Source organism: Nothobranchius furzeri, unplaced genomic scaffold (genome assembly GCF_043380555.1).
Source record: "Nothobranchius furzeri strain GRZ-AD unplaced genomic scaffold, NfurGRZ-RIMD1 Scf024, whole genome shotgun sequence".
Lineage (NCBI taxonomy): Eukaryota > Metazoa > Chordata > Actinopteri > Cyprinodontiformes > Nothobranchiidae > Nothobranchius > Nothobranchius furzeri.
The window spans coordinates 2,052,396-2,058,395 of record NW_027223041.1 but is presented as its reverse complement, the minus strand read 5'-3'; positions in this window follow the sequence as shown (position 1 = coordinate 2,058,395).

Genomic DNA, 6,000 nt, shown 5'->3' with positions numbered 1-6,000 from the left:
CTGATCTCTCTAGGAAATTCAGAAGCCAAGTTATAAGCTCACAAATGTGTAACTGGAATACTTCTTTAAATTGACACCAGATCCGGTGACCTTTGGGACATGGTTTGACCCCCTTAGGAAAGTGCTATCATCATGAAACGTTCAGATCACTTACAACTCAATAGATTCTAACTTCCTGTAACGTTTCAGCCTGATTGGACCTTGTTTTCACACAAATGAACCCAGAATGATGTGAAATTGTGCTTCGTGCAACATAATTCTGGGTGCCATTTAAGAACCATAAGTGCTAATGACTCCATTCCTTTTTGTGGTTGTAGGAGCTATTAATTGAAGTACTCTAAAACAAACCTGACCTCTCTAGGACATTCAGAAGAAAAGTTATAAGCCCACAAATGTGTAACTGGACTACTTCTTTAAAGTGACACCAGGCCCGGTGACCTTTGGGACATGGTTTGACCACCTATAGTAATGTGCAATCATCTTGAAACGTTCAGATCACTTACAACTCAATAGATTCTACCTTCTTGTAACGTTTCAGCCTGATTGGACCTTGTTTTCACACAAATGGACCCAGAATGATGTGAAATTGTGCTCCGTGCAACATAATTCTGGCTGCCATTTACAAACCATAAGTGCTAATGACTCCCTTCCTTTTTGTGGTTGTAGGGGCTGTTGATTGGAGTACACTAAAACAAACCTGATCTCTCTAGGAAATTCAGAAGCCAAGTTATAAGCTCACAAATGTGTAACTGGACTACTTCTTTAAATTGACACAAGATCCGGTGACCTTTGGGACATGGTTTGACCCCCTTAGGAAAGTGATATCATCATGAAACGTTCAGATCACTTACAACTCAATAGATTCTACCTTCCTGTAACGTTTCAGCCTGATTGGACCTTGTTTTCACACAATTGAACCCAGAATGATGTGAAATTGTGCTTCGTGCAACATAATTCTGGGTGCCATTTAAAAACCATAAGTGCTAATGACTCCATTCCTTTTTGTGGTTGTAGGGGCTGTTAATTGGAATACTCTAAAACAAACCTGACCTCTCTAGGATATTCAGAAGCCAAGTTATAAGCCCACAAATGTGTAACTGGACTACTTCTTTAAAGTGACACCAGATCCGGTGACCTTTGGGACATGGTTTGACCCCCAATAGGAATGTGCGATCATCATGAAACGTTCAGATCACTTACAACTCAATAGATTCTACCTTCTTGTAACGTTTCAGCCTGATTGGACCTTGTTTTCACACAAATGAACCCAGAATGATGTGAAATTGTGCTTCGTGCAACATAATTCTGGGTGCCATTTAAGAACCATAAGTGCTAATGACTCCATTCCTTTTTGTGGTTGTAGGAGCTATTAATTGAAGTACTCTAAAACAAACCTGACCTCTCTAGGACATTCAGAAGAAAAGTTATAAGCCCACAAATGTGTAACTGGACTACTTCTTTAAAGTGACACCAGGCCCGGTGACCTTTGGGACATGGTTTGACCACCTATAGTAATGTGCAATCATCTTGAAACGTTCAGATCACTTACAACTCAATAGATTCTACCTTCTTGTAACGTTTCAGCCTGATTGGACCTTGTTTTCACACAAATGGACCCAGAATGATGTGAAATTGTGCTCCGTGCAACATAATTCTGGCTGCCATTTACAAACCATAAGTGCTAATGACTCCCTTCCTTTTTGTGGTTGTAGGGGCTGTTGATTGGAGTACACTAAAACAAACCTGATCTCTCTAGGAAATTCAGAAGCCAAGTTATAAGCTCACAAATGTGTAACTGGACTACTTCTTTAAATTGACACAAGATCCGGTGACCTTTGGGACATGGTTTGACCCCCTTAGGAAAGTGATATCATCATGAAACGTTCAGATCACTTACAACTCAATAGATTCTACCTTCCTGTAACGTTTCAGCCTGATTGGACCTTGTTTTCACACAATTGAACCCAGAATGATGTGAAATTGTGCTTCGTGCAACATAATTCTGGGTGCCATTTAAAAACCATAAGTGCTAATGACTCCATTCCTTTTTGTGGTTGTAGGGGCTGTTAATTGGAATACTCTAAAACAAACCTGACCTCTCTAGGATATTCAGAAGCCAAGTTATAAGCCCACAAATGTGTAACTGGACTACTTCTTTAAAGTGACACCAGATCCGGTGACCTTTGGGACATGGTTTGACCCCCAATAGGAATGTGCGATCATCATGAAACGTTCAGATCACTTACAACTCAATAGATTCTACCTTCTTGTAACGTTTCAGCCTGATTGGACCTTGTTTTCACACAAATGGACCCAGAATGATGTGAAATTGTGCTTCGTGCAACATAATTCTGGGTGCCATTTACAAACCATAAGTGCTAATGACTCCCTTCCTTTTTGTGGTTGTAGGGGCTGTTGATTGGAGTACACTAAAACAAACCTGATCTCTCTAGGAAATTCAGAAGCCAAGTTATAAGCTCACAAATGTGTAACTGGACTACCTCTTTAAATTGACACCAGATCCGGTGACCATTGGGACATGGTTTGACCCCCTTAGGAAAGTGCTATCATCATGAAACGTTCAGATCACTTACAACTCAATAGATTCTAACTTCCTGTAACGTTTCAGCCTGATTGGACCTTGTTTTCACACAAATGAACCCAGAATGATGTGAAATTGTGCTTCGTGCAACATAATTCTGGGTGCCATTTAAGAACCATAAGTGCTAATGACTCCATTCCTTTTTGTGGTTGTAGGAGCTATTAATTGAAGTACTCTAAAACAAACCTGACCTCTCTAGGACATTCAGAAGAAAAGTTATAAGCCCACAAATGTGTAACTGGACTACTTCTTTAAAGTGACACCAGGCCCGGTGACCTTTGGGACATGGTTTGACCACCTATAGTAATGTGCAATCATCTTGAAACGTTCAGATCACTTACAACTCAATAGATTCTACCTTCTTGTAACGTTTCAGCCTGATTGGACCTTGTTTTCACACAAATGGACCGAGAATGATGTGAAATTGTGCTTCGTGCAACATAATTCTGGGTGCCATTTACAAACCATAAGTGCTAATGACTCCATTCCTTTTTGTGGTTGTAGAGGCTGTTGATTGGAGTACACTAAAACAAACCTGACCTCTTTAGGATATTCAGAAGCCAAGTTATAAGCCCACAAAGGTGTAACTGGACTACTTCTTTAAAGTGACACCAGGCCCGGTGACCTTTGGGACATGGTTTGACCCCCTATAGGAATGTGCGATCATCATGAAACGTTCAGATCACTTACAACTCAATAGATTCTACCTTCTTGTAACGTTTCAGCCTGATTGGACCTTGTTTTCACACAAATGGACCCAGAATGATGTGAAATTGTGCTTCGTGCAGCATAATTCTGGGTGCCATTTACAAACCATAAGTGCTAATGACTCCATTCCTTTTTGTGGTTGTAGGGGCTGTTGGTTGGAGTACACTAAAACAAACATGACCTCTCTAGGACATTCAGAAGCCAAGTTATAAGCCCACAAATGTGTAACTGGACTACTTCTTTAAATTGACACCAGATCTGGTGACCTTTGGGACATGGTTTGACCCCCTTAGGAAAGTGCTATCATCATGAAACGTTCAGATCACTTACAACTCAATAGATTCTACCTTCCTGTAACGTTTCAGCCCGATTGGACCTTGTTTTCACACAAATGAACCCAGAATGATGTGAAATTGTGCTTCGTGCAACATAATTCTGGGTGCCATTTAAAAACCATAAGTGCTAATGACTCCAGTCCTTTTTGTGGTTGTAGGGGCTGTTGATTGGAGTACACTAAAACAAACCTGACCTCTTGAGGATATTCAGAAGCCAAGTTATAAGCCCACAAAGTTGTAACTGGACTACTTTTTTAAAGTGACACCAGGCCCGGTGACCTTTGGGACATGGTTTGACCCCCTTAGGAAAGTGCTATCATCATGAAACGTTCAGATCACTTACAACTCAATAGATTCTACCTTCTTGTAACGTTTCAGCCTGATTGGACCTTGTTTTCACACAAATGGACCCAGAATGATGTGAAATTGTGCTCCGTGCATCATAATTCTGGCTGCCATTTACAAACCATAAGTGCTAATGACTCCATTCCTTTTTGTGGTTGTAGGAGCTATTAATTGAAGTACTCTAAAACAAACCTGACCTCTCTAGGACATTCAGAAGAAAAGTTATAAGCCGACAAAGGTGTAACTGGACTACTTCTTTAAAGTGACACCAGGCCCGGTGACCTTTGGGACATGGTTTGACCACCTATAGTAATGTGCAATCATCTTGAAATGTTCAGATCACTTACAACTCAATAGATTCTACCTTCTTGTAACGTTTCAGCCTGATTGGACCTTGTTTTCACACAAATGAACCCAGAATGATGTGAAATTGTGCTTCGTGCAACATAATTCTGGGTGCCATTTAAAAACCATAAGTGCTAATGACTCCATTCCTTTTTGTGGTTGTAGGGGATGTTAATTGGAATACTCTAAAACAAACCTGACCTCTCTAGGATATTCAGAAGCCAAGTTATAAGCCCACAAATGTGTAACTGGACTACTTCTTTAAATTGACACCAGATCTGGTGACCTTTGGGACATGGTTTGACCCCCTTAGGAAAGTGCTATCATCATGAAACGTTCAGATCACTTACAACTCAATAGATTCTACCTTCCTGTAACGTTTCAGCCTGATTGGACCTTGTTTTCACACAAATGGACCGAGAATGATGTGAAATTGTGCTTCGTGCAACATAATTCTGGGTGCCATTTAAAAACCATAAGTGCTAATGACTCCATTCCTTTTTGTGGTTGTAGAGGCTGTTGATTGGAGTACACTAAAACAAACCTGACCTCTTTAGGATATTCAGAAGCCAAGTTATAAGCTCACAAATGTGTAACTGGACTACTTCTTTAAATTGACACCAGATCCGGTGACCTTTGGGACATGGTTTGACCCCCTTAGGAAAGTGATATCATCATGAAACGTTCAGATCACTTACAACTCAATAGATTCTACCTTCCTGTAACGTTTCAGCCTGATTGGACCTTGTTTTCACACAATTGAACCCAGAATGATGTGAAATTGTGCTTCGTGCAACATAATTCTGGGTGCCATTTAAAAACCATAAGTGCTAATGACTCCATTCCTTTTTGTGGTTGTAGGAGCTATTAATTGAAGTACTCTAAAACAAACCTGACCTCTCTAGGACATTCAGAAGAAAAGTTATAAGCCGACAAAGGTGTAACTGGACTACTTCTTTAAAGTGACACCAGGCCCGGTGACCTTTGGGACATGGTTTGACCCCCTATAGTAATGTGCAATCATCTTGAAACGTTCAGATCACTTACAACTCAATAGATTCTACCTTCTTGTAACGTTTCAGCCTGATTGGACCTTGTTTTCACACAAATGAACCCAGAATGATGTGAAATTGTGCTTCGTGCAACATAATTCTGGGTGCCATTTAAAAACCATAAGTGCTAATGACTCCATTCCTTTTTGTGGTTGTAGGGGCTGTTAATTGGAATACTCTAAAACAAACCTGACCTCTCTAGGATATTCAGAAGCCAAGTTATAAGCCCACAAATGTGTAACTGGACTACTTCTTTAAAGTGACACCAGATCCGGTGACCTTTGGGACATGGTTTGACCCCCAATAGGAATGTGCGATCATCATGAAACGTTCAGATCACTTACAACTCAATAGATTCTACCTTCTTGTAACGTTTCAGCCTGATTGGACCTTGTTTTCACACAAATGGACCCAGAATGATGTGAAATTGTGCTTCGTGCAACATAATTCTGGGTGCCATTTACAAACCATAAGTGCTAATGACTCCCTTCCTTTTTGTGGTTGTAGGGGCTGTTGATTGGAGTACACTAAAACAAACCTGATCTCTCTAGGAAATTCAGAAGCCAAGTTATAAGCTCACAAATGTGTAACTGGACTACTTCTTTAAATTGAC